Source organism: Pseudophryne corroboree, chromosome 2 (genome assembly GCF_028390025.1).
Source record: "Pseudophryne corroboree isolate aPseCor3 chromosome 2, aPseCor3.hap2, whole genome shotgun sequence".
In the NCBI taxonomy this organism is placed as follows: domain Eukaryota; kingdom Metazoa; phylum Chordata; class Amphibia; order Anura; family Myobatrachidae; genus Pseudophryne; species Pseudophryne corroboree.
In genome coordinates, this window is record NC_086445.1 from 773425333 (window position 1) to 773444528 (window position 19196).

Below are 19196 nucleotides of genomic sequence, written 5' to 3' on the forward strand. Positions count from 1 at the left end.
ATTTTAAATCATTTTCTATAGCTTCTATACTGATTGTCAGGACACACATGTGTCACAGTTACACCGCTCTGTACTACTACTGATATACAGTAATATATATACCTTTCTATAGCTTCTACACTGCTTGTCAGGACACACATGTGTCAAAGTTACACAGCTCTGTACTGATATATACAATAATTTGAACTCATTTTCTATAGCTTCTATACTGCTTTTCAGAACACACATGTTTTACAGTTACACCGCTCTGTACTGATATATACAATAATTTTAAATCATTTTCTATAGCTTCTTTACTGCTTGTCAGGACACACATGTGTCACAGTTACACCGCTCTGTACTGAAACATACAATCATTTTAAATAATTTTCTATAGCTTCTATACTGCTCGTCAGGACACACATGTGTCACAGTTACTCCGCTCTGTACTGATATATACAATAATTTTAAATCATTTTCTATAGCTTCTTTACTGCTTGTCAGGACACACATGTGTCACAGTTACACCGCTCTGTACTGATATATACAATAATTTTAAATCATTTTCTATAGCTTCTATACTGCTTGTCAGGACACACATGTGTCACAGTAACACCGCTCTGTACTACTACTGATATACAGTAATATATATAATTTTCTATAGCTTCTATACTGCTTGTCAGGACACATATATGTCACAGCTTTAACGCTCTGTACTGATATATACATTAATTTTTAATAATTTGCTATAGCTTCTATACTGCTTGTCATGACACACATGTGTCACAGTTACACCGCTCTATACTGATATATAATAATTTAAAATCATTTTATATAGCTTCTATACTGCTTGTCAGGACACACATGTGTCACAGTTACACCGCTCTCTACTGATATAAACAATAATTTTAAATCATTTTCTATGGCTTCTATACTGCTTGTCAGAACACACATGTGTCACAGTTACACCGCTCTGTACTGATATATACAGTAATATATATAAACTTTTCTTTAGCTTTTATACTGCTTGTCAGGACACATATGTGTCACAGTGTCACCACTCTGTACTGATATATACAATAATTTTAAATCATTTTCTATAGCTTCTATACTGCTTGTCAGGACACACATGTGTCACAGTTACACCGCTCTGTACTACTACTGATATACAGTAATATATATACCTTTCTATAGCTTCTACACTGCTTGTCAGGACACACATGTGTCAAAGTTACACAGCTCTGTACTGATATATACAATAATTTGAACTCATTTTCTATAGCTTCTATACTGCTTTTCAGAACACACATGTTTTACAGTTACACCGCTCTGTACTGATATATACAATAATTTTAAATCATTTTCTATAGCTTCCTTACTGCTTGTCAGGACACACATGTGTCACAGTTATACCGCTCTGTACTACTACTGATATACAGTATAATATATAAACTTTTCTATAGCTTCTATACTGCTTGTCAGGACACACATGTGTCACAGTTACACCATTCTGTACTGATATATACAATAATTTTAAATAATGTTCTATAGTTTCTATACTGCTTGTCAGGACACACATGTGTCACAGTTACACCGCTCTGTACTGATATATACAATCATTTTAAATAATTTTCTATAGCTTCTATACTGCTCGTGAGGACACACATGTGTCACAGTTACACCGCTCTGTACTAATATATTCATTAATTTTAAATAATATTCTGTAGCTTCTATACTGCTTGTCAGGACACACGTGTAAGTTACACCACTCTGTACTGATATATACAGTAATATATACTTTTCTATAGTTTCTATACTGCTTGTCAGGACACACATGTGTCACAGTTACACCGCTCTGTACTGATATATACAATAATTTTACATTATTTTTTAAAGCTTCTATACTGCTTGTCGGGACACACATGTGTCACAGTTACACTGCTCTGTACTGATATTTACAATCATTTTAAATCATTTTCTATAGCTTCTTTACTGCTTGTCAGGACACACAAGTGTAACAGTTACACCGCTCTGTACTGATATATACAATAATTTTAAATCATTTTCTATAGCTTCTATACTGCTTGTCAGGAAACACATTTGTCACAGTTACACCGCTCTGTACTACTACTGATATACAGTAATATATATAATTTTCTATAGCTTCTATACTGCTTGTCAGGACACACAAGTGTCACAGTTACAACGCTCTGTACTGATATATACATTAATTTTATATAATTTTATATAGCTTCTATACTGCTTGTCAGGACACACATGTGTCACAGTTAAACCGCTCTGTACTACTACTGATATACAGTAAACTATATACTTTTCTACAGCTTCTATACTGCTTGTCAGGACACACATGTGTCACAGTTACACCGCTCTGTACTGATATATACAATAATTTTAAATAATTTTCTATAGCTTCTATACTGCTTGTCAGGACACACATGTGTCACAGTTACACCGCTCTGTACTGATATATACAATCATTTTAAATCATTTTCTATAGCTTCTATACTGCTTGTCAGGACACACAAGTGTCACAGTTACACCGCTCTGTACTGATATATACAATAATTTTAAATCATTTTCTATAGCTACTATACTGCTAGTCAGTACACACATGTGTCACAGTTACACCGCTCTGTACTACTACTGATATACAGTAATATATATAATTTTCTATAGCTTCAATACTGCTTGTCAGGACACACATGTGTCACAGTTACACCGCTATGTACTGATATATACAATAATTTTAAATCATTTTCTATAGCTTCTATATTGCTTGTCAGGACACACATGTGTCACAGTTACACCGCTCTGTACTGATATATACAATAATTTTAAATCATTTTCTAAAGCTTCTATACTGCTTGTCGGGACACACATGTGTCACAGTTACACCGCTCTGTACTGATATATACAATCATTTTAAATAATTTTCTTTAGCTTCTATACTGCTCATCAGTATACACATGTGTCACAGTTACACCGCTCTGTACTGATATATACAATAATTTTAAATAATTTTCTATAACTTCTATACTGCTTGTCAGGACACACGTGTAACAGTTACACCGCTCTGTTCTGATATATACAGTAATATATACTTTTCTATAGTTTCTATACTGCTTGTCAGGACACACATGTGTCATAGTTACACGGCTCTGTACTGATATATACAATAATTTTAAATTATTTTATATAGCTTCTATACTGCTTGTCAGGACACACATGTGTCAAAGTTACACCGCTCTGTACTGATATATACAATAATTTTAAATAATTTTCTATAGCTTCTATACTGCTTGTCAGGACACACAATTTTCACAGTTACACCGCTCTGTACTACTACTGATATACAGTGATATATGTAATTTTCTATAGCTTCTATACTGCTTGTCAGGACACACAAGTTTCACAGTTACACCGCTCTGTACTACTACTGATATACAGTAATATATGTAATTTTCTATAGCTTCTATACTGCTTGTCAGGACACACATGTGTCACAGTTTCAACGCTATGTACTAATATATACATTAATTTTAAATCATTTTCTATAGCTTCTATACTGCTTGTCAGGACACACATGTGTCACAGTTACACCGCTCTGTACTGATATATACAATCATTTTAAATAATTTTCTATAGCTTCTATACTGCTCGTCAGGACACACATGTGTCACAGTTACACCGCTCTGTACATATACATACATTCATTTTAAATAATTTTCTATAGCTTCTATACTGCTTGTCAGGACACACATGTGTCACAGTTACACCGCTCTGTACTGATATATACAATCATTTTAAATCATTTTCTATAGCTTCTATACTGCTCGTCAGGACACACATGTGTCACAGTTACACCGCTCTCTACTGATACATAAATTAATTTTAAATCATTTTTTATAGCTTCTATACTGCTTGTCAGGAAACACGTGTAAAAGTTACACCACTCTGTACTGATATATACAGTAATATATACTTTTCTATAGTTTTTATACTTCTAGTCAGGACACACATGTGTCATAGTTACACGGCTCTGTACTGATATATACAATAATTTTAAATCATTTTCTATAGCTTCTATACTGCTTGTCAGGACACACATGTGTCACTGTTACTCTGCTCTGTACTGATATATACAATAATTTTAAATCATTTTATATAGCTTCTATACTGCTTGTCAGGACACACATGTGTCAAAGTTACACCGCTCTGTACTGATATATACAATAATTTTAAATAATTTTCTATAGCTTCTATACTGCTTGTCAGGACACACAAGTTTCACAGTTACACCGCTCTGTACTACTACTGATATACAGTAATATATGTAATTTTCTATAGCTTCTATACTGCTTGTCAGGACACACATGTGTCACAGTTTCAACGCTAAGTACTAATATATACATTAATTTTAAATCATTTTCTATAGCTTCTATACTGCTTGTCAGGACACACATGTGTCACAGTTACACCGCATTGTACTGCTAAATACAATAATTTTAAATCATTTTCTATAGCTTCTATACTGCTTGTCAGGACACACATGTGTCACAGTCACACCACTCTGTACGGATATATACAATAATTTTAAATAATTTTCTATAGCTTCTATACTGCTTGTCAGGACACAAAAGTGTCACAGTTACACCGCTCTGTTCTGATATATACAATAATTTTAAATCATTTTCTATAGCTTCTATACTGCTTGTCAGGACACATGGTCTCAGATACACTGCTCTGTACTGATTTATACAGTAATATATATACTTTTCTATAGCTTCTATACTGCTTGTCAGGACACACATGTGTCACAGTTACACCGCTTTGTACTACTACTGATATACAGTAATATATATACTTTTCTATAGCTTCTATACTGCTTTTCAGGACACACATGTGTCACAGTTACACCGCTCTGTACTGATATATACAATAAATTCAAATCATTTTCTATAGCTTCTATTCTGCTTGTCAGGACACACATGTGTCACAGTTACACCGCTCTGTACTGAAACATACAATCATTTTAAATAATTTTCTATAGCTTCTATACTGCTTGTCAGGGCACACATGTGTCACAGTTACTCCGCTTTGTACTGATATATACAATAATTTTAAATCATTTTCTATAGCTTCTTTACTGCTTGTCAGGACACACATGTGTCACAGTTACACCGCTCTGTACTGATATATACAATAATTTTAAATCATTTTCTATAGCTTCTATACTGCTTGTCAGGACACACATGTGTCACAGTAACACCGCTCTGTACTACTACTGATATACAGTAATATATATAATTTTCTATAGCTTCTATACTGCTTGTCAGGACACATATATGTCACAGCTTTAACGCTCTGTACTGATATATACATTAATTTTTAATAATTTGCTATAGCTTCTATACTGCTTGTCATGACACACATGTGTCAAAGTTACACCGCTCTATACTGATATATAATAATTTTAAATCATTTTATATAGCTTCTATACTGCTCGTCAGGACACACATGTGTCACAGTTACAGCGCTCTGTACCGATATGTACAATAATTTTAAATAATTTTCTATAGCTTCTTTACTGCTTGTCAGGACACACATGTGTCACAGTTACACCGCTCTGTACTGATATATACAATAATTTTAAATCATTTTCTTTCACTTCTATACTGCTTGTCAGGACACATGGTCACAGTTACACTGCTCTGTACTGATATATTCAGTAAAATATATACTTTTCTATAGCTTCTATACTGCTTGTCAGGACACATATGTGTCACAGTTAAACCGCTCTGTACTAATATTTACAATAATTTTAGAATCATTTTCTATAGCTTCTATACTGCTTGTCAGGACACACATGTGTCACAGTTACACCGCTCTCTACTGATATAAACAATAATTTTAAATCATTTTCTATAGCTTCTATACTGCTTGTCAGAATACACATGTGTCACAGTTACACCGCTCTGTACTGATATATACTGTAATATATATATACTTTTCTTTAGCTTTTATACTGCTTGTCAGGACACATATGTGTGACAGTTTCACCACTCTGTACTGATATATACAATAATTTTAAATCATTTTCTATAGCTTCTATACTGATTGTCAGGACACACATGTGTCACAGTTACACCGCTCTGTACTACTACTGATATACAGTAATATATATACCTTTCTATAGCTTCTACACTGCTTGTCAGGACACACATGTGTCAAAGTTACACAGCTCTGTACTGATATATACAATAATTTGAACTCATTTTCTATAGCTTCTATACTGCTTTTCAGAACACACATGTTTTACAGTTACACCGCTCTGTACTGATATATACAATAATTTTAAATCATTTTCTATAGCTTCTTTACTGCTTGTCAGGACACACATGTGTCACAGTTACACTGCTCTGTACTGATATATACAATAATTTTAAATCATTTTCTTTAGCTTCTATACTGCTTGTCAGGACACATGGTCACAGTTACACTGCTCTGTACTGATATATACAGTAATATATATACTTTTCTATAGCTTCTATACTGCTTGTCAGGACACATATGTGTCACAGTTACACCGCTCTGTACTAATATTTGCAATAATTTTAAATCATTTTCTATAGCTTCTATACTGCTTGTCAGAACACACATGTGTCACATTTTCACCGCTCTCTACTGATAAATACAATAATTTTAAATCATTTTCTATAGCTTCTATACTGCTTGTCAGGACACACATGTGTCACAGTTACACCGCTCTGTACTGATATATACAATAATTTTAAATAATTTTCTATAGCTTCTATACTGCTTGTCAGGACACACAATTTTCACAGTTACACCGCTCTGTACTACTACTGATATACAGTGATATATGTAATTTTCTATAGCTTCTATACTGCTTGTCAGGACACACAAGTTTCACAGTTACACCGCTCTGTACTACTACTGATATACAGTAATATATGTAATTTTCTATAGCTTCTATACTGCTTGTCAGGACACACATGTGTCACAGTTTCAACGCTATGTACTAATATATACATTAATTTTAAATCATTTTCTATAGCTTCTATACTGCTTGTCAGGACACACATGTGTCACAGTTACACCGCTCTGTACTGATATATACAATCATTTTAAATAATTTTCTATAGCTTCTATACTGCTCGTCAGGACACACATGTGTCACAGTTACACCGCTCTGTACATATACATACATTCATTTTAAATAATTTTCTATAGCTTCTATACTGCTTGTCAGGACACACATGTGTCACAGTTACACCGCTCTGTACTGATATATACAATCATTTTAAATCATTTTCTATAGCTTCTATACTGCTCGTCAGGACACACATGTGTCACAGTTACACCGCTCTCTACTGATACATAAATTAATTTTAAATCATTTTTTATAGCTTCTATACTGCTTGTCAGGAAACACGTGTAAAAGTTACACCACTCTGTACTGATATATACAGTAATATATACTTTTCTATAGTTTTTATACTGCTAGTCAGGACACACATGTGTCATAGTTACACGGCTCTGTACTGATATATACAATAATTTTAAATCATTTTCTATAGCTTCTATACTGCTTGTCAGGACACACATGTGTCACTGTTACTCTGCTCTGTACTGATATATACAATAATTTTAAATCATTTTATATAGCTTCTATACTGCTTGTCAGGACACACATGTGTCAAAGTTACACCGCTCTGTACTGATATATACAATAATTTTAAATAATTTTCTATAGCTTCTATACTGCTTGTCAGGACACACAAGTTTCACAGTTACACCGCTCTGTACTACTACTGATATACAGTAATATATGTAATTTTCTATAGCTTCTATACTGCTTGTCAGGACACACATGTGTCACAGTTTCAACGCTAAGTACTAATATATACATTAATTTTAAATCATTTTCTATAGCTTCTATACTGCTTGTCAGGACACACATGTGTCACAGTTACACCGCATTGTACTGCTAAATACAATAATTTTAAATCATTTTCTATAGCTTCTATACTGCTTGTCAGGACACACATGTGTCACAGTTACACCACTCTGTACTGATATATACAATAATTTTAAATAATTTTCTATAGCTTCTATACTGCTTGTCAGGACACAAAAGTGTCACAGTTACACCGCTCTGTTCTGATATATACAATAATTTTAAATCATTTTCTATAGCTTCTATACTGCTTGTCAGGACACATGGTCTCAGATACACTGCTCTGTACTGATTTATACAGTAATATATATACTTTTCTATAGCTTCTATACTGCTTGTCAGGACACACATGTGTCACAGTTACACCGCTTTGTACTACTACTGATATACAGTAATATATATACTTTTCTATAGCTTCTATACTGCTTTTCAGGACACACATGTGTCACAGTTACACCGCTCTGTACTGATATATACAATAAATTCAAATCATTTTCTATAGCTTCTATTCTGCTTGTCAGGACACACATGTGTCACAGTTACACCGCTCTGTACTGAAACATACAATCATTTTAAATAATTTTCTATAGCTTCTATACTGCTTGTCAGGACACACATGTGTCACAGTTACTCCGCTTTGTACTGATATATACAATAATTTTAAATCATTTTCTATAGCTTCTTTACTGCTTGTCAGGACACACATGTGTCACAGTTACACCGCTCTGTACTGATATATACAATAATTTTAAATCATTTTCTATAGCTTCTATACTGCTTGTCAGGACACACATGTGTCACAGTAACACCGCTCTGTACTACTACTGATATACAGTAATATATATAATTTTCTATAGCTTCTATACTGCTTGTCAGGACACATATATGTCACAGCTTTAACGCTCTGTACTGATATATACATTAATTTTTAATAATTTGCTATAGCTTCTATACTGCTTGTCATGACACACATGTGTCACAGTTACACCGCTCTATACTGATATATAATAATTTTAAATCATTTTATATAGCTTCTATACTGCTCGTCAGGACACACATGTGTCACAGTTACAGCGCTCTGTACCGATATGTACAATAATTTTAAATAATTTTCTATAGCTTCTTTACTGCTTGTCAGGACACACATGTGTCACAGTTACACCGCTCTGTACTGATATATACAATAATTTTAAATCATTTTCTTTCGCTTCTATACTGCTTGTCAGGACACATGGTCACAGTTACACTGCTCTGTACTGATATATTCAGTAAAATATATACTTTTCTATAGCTTCTATACTGCTTGTCAGGACACATATGTGTCACAGTTAAACCGCTCTGTACTAATATTTACAATAATTTTAGAATCATTTTCTATAGCTTCTATACTGCTTGTCAGGACACACATGTGTCACAGTTACACCGCTCTCTACTGATATAAACAATAATTTTAAATCATTTTCTATAGCTTCTATACTGCTTGTCAGAATACACATGTGTCACAGTTACACCGCTCTGTACTGATATATACTGTAATATATATATATACTTTTCTTTAGCTTTTATACTGCTTGTCAGGACACATATGTGTCACAGTTTCACCACTCTGTACTGATATATACAATAATTTTAAATCATTTTCTATAGCTTCTATACTGCTTGTCAGGACACACATGTGTCACAGTTACACCGCTCTCTACTGATATAAACAATAATTTTAAATCATTTTCTATAGCTTCTATACTGCTTGTCAGAATACACATGTGTCACAGTTACACCGCTCTGTACTGCTATATACTGTAATATATATATACTTTTCTTTAGCTTCTATACTGATTGTCAGGACACACATGTGTCACAGTTACACCGCTCTGTACTACTACTGATATACAGTAATATATATACCTTTCTATAGCTTCTACACTGCTTGTCAGGACACACATGTGTCAAAGTTACACAGCTCTGTACTGATATATACAATAATTTGAACTCATTTTCTATAGCTTCTATACTGCTTTTCAGAACACACATGTTTTACAGTTACACCGCTCTGTACTGATATATACAATAATTTTAAATCATTTTCTATAGCTTCTTTACTGCTTGTCAGGACACACATGTGTCACAGTTACACTGCTCTGTACTGATATATACAATAATTTTAAATCATTTTCTTTAGCTTCTATACTGCTTGTCAGGACACATGGTCACAGTTACACTGCTCTGTACTGATATATACAGTAATATATATACTTTTCTATAGCTTCTATACTGCTTGTCAGGACACATATGTGTCACAGTTACACCGCTCTGTACTAATATTTGCAATAATTTTAAATCATTTTCTATAGCTTCTATACTGCTTGTCAGAACACACATGTGTCACAGTTTCACCGCTCTCTACTGATAAATACAATAATTTTAAATCATTTTCTATAGCTTCTATACTGCTTGTCAGGACACACATGTGTCACAGTTACACCGCTCTGTACTACTACTGATATACAGTAATATATATACCTTTCTATAGCTTCTACACTGCTTGTCAGGACACACATGTGTCAAAGTTACACAGCTCTGTACTGATATATACAATAATTTGAACTCATTTTCTATAGCTTCTATACTGCTTTTCAGAACACACATGTGTCACAGTTACACCGCTCTGTACTGATATATACAATAATATTAAATCATTTTCTAATAGCTTCTATACTGCTTGTCAGGACACACATTTGTCACAGTTACACCGCTCTGTACTGATATATACAGTAATATATATACTTTTCTATAGCTTCTATACTGCTTGTCAGTACACACATGTGTCACAGTTACACCGCACTGTACTGATATATACAATCATTTTAAATCATTTTCTATAGCTTCTATATTGCTTGTCAGGACACATATGTATCACAGTTACACCGCTCTGTACTGATATATACAATAATTTTAAATCATTTTCTAAAGCTTCTATACTGCTTGTCGGGACACACATGTGTCACAGTTACACCGCTCTGTACTGATATATACAATCATTTTAAATAATTTTCTTTAGCTTCTATACTGCTTGTCAGGACACACATGTGTCACAGTTACACCGCTCTGTACTGATATATACAATCATTTTAAATCATTTTCTATAGCTTCTATACTGCTTGTCAGGACACACGTGTAAAAGTTACACCACTCTGTACTGATATATACAGTAATATATACTTTTCTATAGTTTCTATACTGCTAGTAAGGCACACATGTGTCATAGTTACACCGCTATGTACTGATATATACAATAATTTTAAATCATTTTCGATAGCTTCTATACTGCTTGTCAGGACACATGTGTAACAGTTACACAGCTCTGTACTGATATATACAGTAATATATACTTTTCTATAGTTTCTATACTGCTTGTCAGGACACACAAGTGTCACAGTTACACCGCTCTGTACTGATATATACAATAATTTTAAATCATTTTCTATAGCTTCTATACTGCTTGTCAGGACACACGATCACAGTTACACTGCTCTGTACTGATATATACAGTAATATATATACTTTTCTATAGCTTCTATACTGCTTGTCAGGACACACAAGTGTCACAGTTACACCGCTCTGTACTGATATATACAATAATTTTAAATCATTTTCTATAGCTTCTATATTGCTTGTCAGGACACACATGTGTCACAGTTACACCGCTCTGTACTGATATATACAATAATTTTAAATCATTTTCTAAAGCTTCTTTACTGCTTGTCGGGACACACATGTGTCACAGTTACACCGCTCTGTACTGATATATACAATCATTTTAAATAATTTTCTTTAGCTTCTATACTGCTTGTCAGGACACACATGTGTCACAGATACACCGCTCTGTACTACTACTGATATACAGTAATATATATAATTTTCTATAGCTTGTATACTGCTTGTCAGGACACACAATTGTCACAGTTACAATGCTCTGTACTGATATATACATTAATTTAATATCATTTTCTATAGCTTCTATACTGCTTGTCAGGACACACATGTGTCACAGTTAAACCGCTTTGTACTACTACTGATATACAGTAAACTATATACTTTTCTACAGCTTCTATACTGCTTATCAGGACACACATGTGTCACAGTTACACCGCTCTGTACTGATATATACAATAATTTTAAATAATTTTCTATAGCTTCTATACTGCTTGTCAGGACACACATGTGTCACAGTTACACCGCTCTGTACTACTACTGATATACAGTAATATATATAATTTTCTATAGCTTCAATACTGCTTGTCAGGACACACATGTGTCACAGTTACACCGCTATGTACTGATATATACAATAATTTTAAATCATTTTCTATAGCTTCTATATTGCTTGTCAGGACACACATGTGTCACAGTTACACCGCTCTGTACTGATATATACAATAATTTTAAATCATTTTCTAAAGCTTCTATACTGCTTGTCGGGACACACATGTGTCACAGTTACACCGCTCTGTACTGATATATACAATCATTTTAAATAATTTTCTTTAGCTTCTATACTGCTCATCAGTATACACATGTGTCACAGTTACACCGCTCTGTACTGATATACACAATAATTTTAAATAATTTTCTATAACTTCTATACTGCTTGTCAGGACAAACATGTAACAGTTACACCGCTCTGTACTGATATATACAGTAATATATACTTTTCTATAGTTTCTATACTGCTTGTCAGGACACACATGTGTCATAGTTACACGGCTCTGTACTGATATATACAATAATTTTAAATCATTTTATATAGCTTCTATACTGCTTGTCAGGACACACATGTGTCAAAGTTACACCGCTCTGTACTGATATATACAATAATTTAAAATCATTTTCTATAGCTTCTATTCTGCTTGTCAGGACACACAATTTTCACAGTTACACCGCTCTGTACTACTACTGATATACAGTGATATATGTAATTTTCTATAGCTTCTATACTGCTTGTCAGGACACACAAGTTTCACAGTTACACAGCTCTGTACTACTACTGATATACAGTAATATATGTAATTTTCTATAGCTTCTATACTGCTTGTCAGGACACACATGTGTCACAGTTTCAACGCTATGTACTAATATATACATTAATTTTAAATAATTTTCTATAGCTTCTATACTGCTTGTCAGGACACACATGTGTCACGGTTACACCGCTCTGTACTGATATATACAATCATTTTAAATAATTTTCTATAGCTTCTTTACTGCTCGTCAGGACACACATGTGTCACAGTTACACCGCTCTGTACTGATACATACATTCATTTTAAATCATTTTCTATAGCTTCTATACTGCTTGTCAGGACACACATGTGTCACAGTTACACCGCTCTGTACTGATATATACAATCATTTTAAATCATTTTCTATAGCTTCTATACTGCTCGTCAGGACACACATGTGTCACAGTTACACCGCTCTGTACTGATACATAAATTCATTTTAAATCATTTTTTATAGCTTCTATACTGCTTGTCAGGAAACACGTGTAAAAGTTACACCACTCTGTACTGATATATACAGTAATATATACTTTTCTATAGTTTTTATACTGCTAGTCAGGACACACATGTGTCATAGTTACACCGCTATGTACTGATATATACAATAATTTTAAATCATTTTCTATAGCTTCTATACTGCTTGTCAGGACACACATGTGTCACAGTTACTCTGCTCTGTACTGATATATACAATAATTTTAAATCATTTTATATAGCTTCTATACTGCTTGTCAGGACACACATGTGTCAAAGTTACACCGCTCTGTACTGATATATACAATAATTTTAAATAATTTTCTATAGCTTCTATACTGCTTGTCAGGACACACAAGTTTCACAGTTACACCGCTCTGTACTACTACTGATATACAGTAATATATGTAATTTTCTATAGCTTCTATACAGCTTGTCAGGACACACATGTGTCACAGTTTCAACGCTAAGTACTAATATATACATTAATTTTAAATCATTTTCTATAGCTTCTATACTGCTTGTCAGGACACACATGTGTCACAGTTACACCGCATTGTACTGCTAAATACAATAATTTTAAATCTTTTTCTATAGCTTCTATACTGCTTGTCAGGACACACATGTGTCACAGTTACACCACTCTGTACTGATATATACAATAATTTTAAATAATTTGCTATAGCTTCTATACTGCTTGTCAGGACACAAAAGTGTCACAGTTACACCGCTCTGTTCTGATATATACAATAATTTTAAATCATTTTCTATAGCTTCTATACTGCTTGTCAGGACACATGGTCTCAGATACACTGCTCTGTACTGATTTATACAGTAATATATATACTTTTCTATAGCTTCTATACTGCTTGTCAGGACACACATGTGTCACAGTTACACCGCTTTGTACTACTACTGATATACAGTAATATATATATACTTTTCTATAGCTTCTATACTGCTTTTCAGGACACACATGTGTCACAGTTACACCGCTCTGTACTGATATATACAATAAATTCAAATAATTTTCTATAGCTTCTATTCTGCTTGTCAGGACACACATGTGTCACAGTTACACCGCTCTGTACTGAAACATACAATCATTTTAAATAATTTTCCATAGCTTCTATACTGCTCGTCAGGACACACATGTGTCACAGTTACTCCGCTCTGTACTGATATATACAATAATTTTAAATCATTTTCTATAGCTTCTTTACTGCTTGTCAGGACACACATGTGTCACAGTTACACCGCTTGGTACTGATATATACAATAATTTTAAATCATTTTCTATAGCTTCTATACTGCTTGTCAGGACACACATGTGTCACAGTAACACCGCTCTGTACTACTACTGATATACAGTAATATATATAATTTTCTATAGCTTCTATACTGCTTGTCAGGACACATATATGTCACAGCTTTAACGCTCTGTACTGATATATACATTCATTTTTAATAATTTGCTATAGCTTCTATACTGCTTGTCATGACACACATGTGTCACAGTTACACCGCTCTATACTGATATATAATAATTTAAAATCATTTTATATAGCTTCTATACTGCTCGTCAGGACACACATGTGTCACAGTTACACCGCTCTCTACTGATATAAACAATAATTTTAAATCATTTTCTATGGCTTCTATACTGCTTGTTAGAACACACATGTGTCACAGTTACACCGCTCTGTACTGATATATACAGTAATATATATAAACTTTTCTTTAGCTTTTATACTGCTTGTCAGGACACATATGTGTCACAGTGTCACCACTCTGTACTGATATATACAATAATTTTAAATCATTTTCTATAGCTTCTATACTGCTTGTCAGGACACACATGTGTCACAGTTACACCGCTCTGTGCTACTACTGATATACAGTAATATATATACCTTTCTATAGCTTCTACACTGCTTGTCAGGACACACATGTGTCAAAGTTACACAGCTCTGTACTGATATATACAATAATTTGGACTCATTTTCTATAGCTTCTATACTGCTTTTCAGAACACACATGTTTTACAGTTACACCGCTCTGTACTGATATATACAATAATTTTAAATCATTTTCTATAGCTTCCTTACTGCTTGTCAGGACACACATGTGTCACAGTTATACCGCTCTGTACTACTACTGATATACAGTATAATATATAAACTTTTCTATAGCTTCTATACTGCTTGTCAGGACACACATGTGTCACAGTTACACCATTCTGTACTGATATATACAATAATTTTAAATAATGTTCTATAGTTTCTATACTGCTTGTCAGGACACACATGTGTCACAGTTACACCGCTCTGTACTGATATATACAATCATTTTAAATAATTTTCTATAGCTTCTATAATGCTCGTGAGGACACACATGTGTCACAGTTACACCGCTCTGTACTAATATATACATTAATTTTAAATAATATTCTGTAGCTTCTATACTGCTTGTCAGGACACACGTGTAAGTTACACCACTCTGTACTGATATATACAGTAATATATACTTTTCTATAGTTTCTATACTGCTTGTCAGGACACACATGTGTCACAGTTACACCGCTCTGTACTGATATATACAATAATTTTACATTATTTTTTAAAGCTTCTATACTGCTTGTCGGGACACACATGTGTCACAGTTACACTGCTCTGTACTGATATTTACAATCATTTTAAATCATTTTCTATAGCTTCTATGCTGCTTGTCAGGACACACAAGTGTAACAGTTACACCGCTCTGTACTGATATATACAATAATTTTAAATCATTTTCTATAGCTTCTATACTGCTTGTCAGGAAACACATTTGTCACAGTTACACCGCTCTGTACTACTACTGATATACAGTAATATATATAATTTTCTATAGCTTCTATACTGCTTGTCAGGACACACAAGTGTCACAGTAACAACGCTCTGTACTGATATATACATTAATTTTATATAATTTTATATAGCTTCTATACTGCTTGTCAGGACACACATGTGTCACAGTTAAACCGCTCTGTACTACTACTGATATACAGTAAACTATATACTTTTCTACAGCTTCTATACTGCTTGTCAGGACACACATGTGTCACAGTTACACCGCTCTGTACTGATATATACAATAATTTTAAATAATTTTCTATAGCTTCTATACTGCTTGTCAGGACACACATGTGTCACAGTTACACCGCTCTGTACTGATATATACAATCATTTTAAATCATTTTCTATAGCTTCTATACTGCTTGTCAGGACACACAAGTGTCACAGTTACACCGCACTGTACTGATATATACAATAATTTTAAATCATTTTCTATAGCTACTATACTGCTAGTCAGTACACACATGTGTCACAGTTACACCGCTCTGTACTACTACTGATATACAGTAATATATATAATTTTCTATAGCTTCAATACTGCTTGTCAGGACACACATGTGTCACAGTTACACCGCTATGTACTGATATATACAATAATTTTAAATCATTTTCTATAGCTTCTATATTGCTTGTCAGGACACACATGTGTCACAGTTACACCGCTCTGTACTGATATATACAATAATTTTAAATCATTTTCTAAAGCTTCTATACTGCTTGTCGGGACACACATGTGTCACAATTACACCGCTCTGTACTGATATATACAATCATTTTAAATAATTTTCTTTAGCTTCTATACTGCTCATCAGTATACATATGTGTCACAGTTACACCGCTCTGTACTGATATATACAATAATTTTAAATAATTTTCTATAACTTCTATACTGCTTGTCAGGACACACGTGTAACAGTTACACCGCTCTGTTCTGATATATACAGTAATATATACTTTTCTATAGTTTCTATACTGCTTGTCAGGACACACATGTGTCATAGTTACACGGCTCTGTACTGATATATACAATAATTTTAAATCATTTTATATAGCTTCTATACTGCTTGTCAGGACACACATGTGTCAAAGTTACACCGCTCTGTACTGATATATACAATAATTTTAAATAATTTTCTATAGCTTCTATACTTCTTGTCAGGACACACAATTTTCACAGTTACACCGCTCTGTACTACTACTGATATACAGTGATATATGTAATTTTCTATAGCTTCTATACTGCTTGTCAGGACACACAAGTTTCACAGTTACACCGCTCTGTACTACTACTGATATACAGTAATATATGTAATTTTCTATAGCTTCTATACTGCTTGTCAGGACACACATGTGTCACAGTTTCAACGCTATGTACTAATATATACATTAATTTTAAATCATTTTCTATAGCTTCTATACTGCTTGTCAGGACACACATGTGTCACAGTTACACCGCTCTGTACTGATATATACAATCATTTTAAATAATTTTCTATAGCTTCTATACTGCTCGTCAGGACACACATGTGTCACAGTTACACCGCTCTGTACATATACATACATTCATTTTAAATAATTTTCTATAGCTTCTATACTGTTTGTCAGGACACACATGTGTCACAGTTACACCGCTCTGTACTGATATATACAATCATTTTAAATCATTTTCTATAGCTTCTATACTGCTTGTCAGGACACACAAGTGTCACAGTTACACCGCTCTGTACTGATATATACAATAATTTTAAATCATTTTCTATAGCTACTATACTGCTAGTCAGTACACACATGTGTCACAGTTACACCGCTCTGTACTACTACTGATATACAGTAATATATATAATTTTCTATAGCTTCAATACTGCTTTTCAGGACACACATGTGTCACAGTTACACCGCTATGTACTGATATATACAATAATTTTAAATCATTTTCTATAGCTTCTATATTGCTTATCAGGACACACATGTGTCACAGTTACACCGCTCTGTACTGATATATACAATAATTTTAAATCATTTTCTAAAGCTTCTATACTGCTTGTCGGGACACACATGTGTCACAGTTACACCGCTCTGTACTGATATATACAATCATTTTAAATAATTTTCTTTAGCTTCTATACTGTTCATCAGTATACATATGTGTCACAGTTACACCGCTCTGTACTGATATATACAATAATTTTAAATAATTTTCTATAACTTCTATACTGCTTGTCAGGACACACGTGTAACAGTTACACCGCTCTGTTCTGATATATACAGTAATATATACTTTTCTATAGTTTCTATACTGCTTGTCAGGACACACATGTGTCATAGTTACACGGCTCTGTACTGATATATACAATAATTTTAAATCATTTTATATAGCTTCTATACTGCTTGTCAGGACACACATGTGTCAAAGTTACACCGCTCTGTACTGATATATACAATAATTTTAAATAATTTTCTATAGCTTCTATACTTCTTGTCAGGACACACAATTTTCACAGTTACACCGCTCTGTACTACTACTGATATACAGTGATATATGTAATTTTCTATAGCTTCTATACTGCTTGTCAGGACACACAAGTTTCACAGTTACACCGCTCTGTACTACTACTGATATACAGTAATATATGTAATTTTCTATAGCTTCTATACTGCTTGTCAGGACACACATGTGTCACAGTTTCAACGCTATGTACTAATATATACATTAATTTTAAATCATTTTCTATAGCTTCTATACTGCTTGTCAGGACACACATGTGTCACAGTTACACCGCTCTG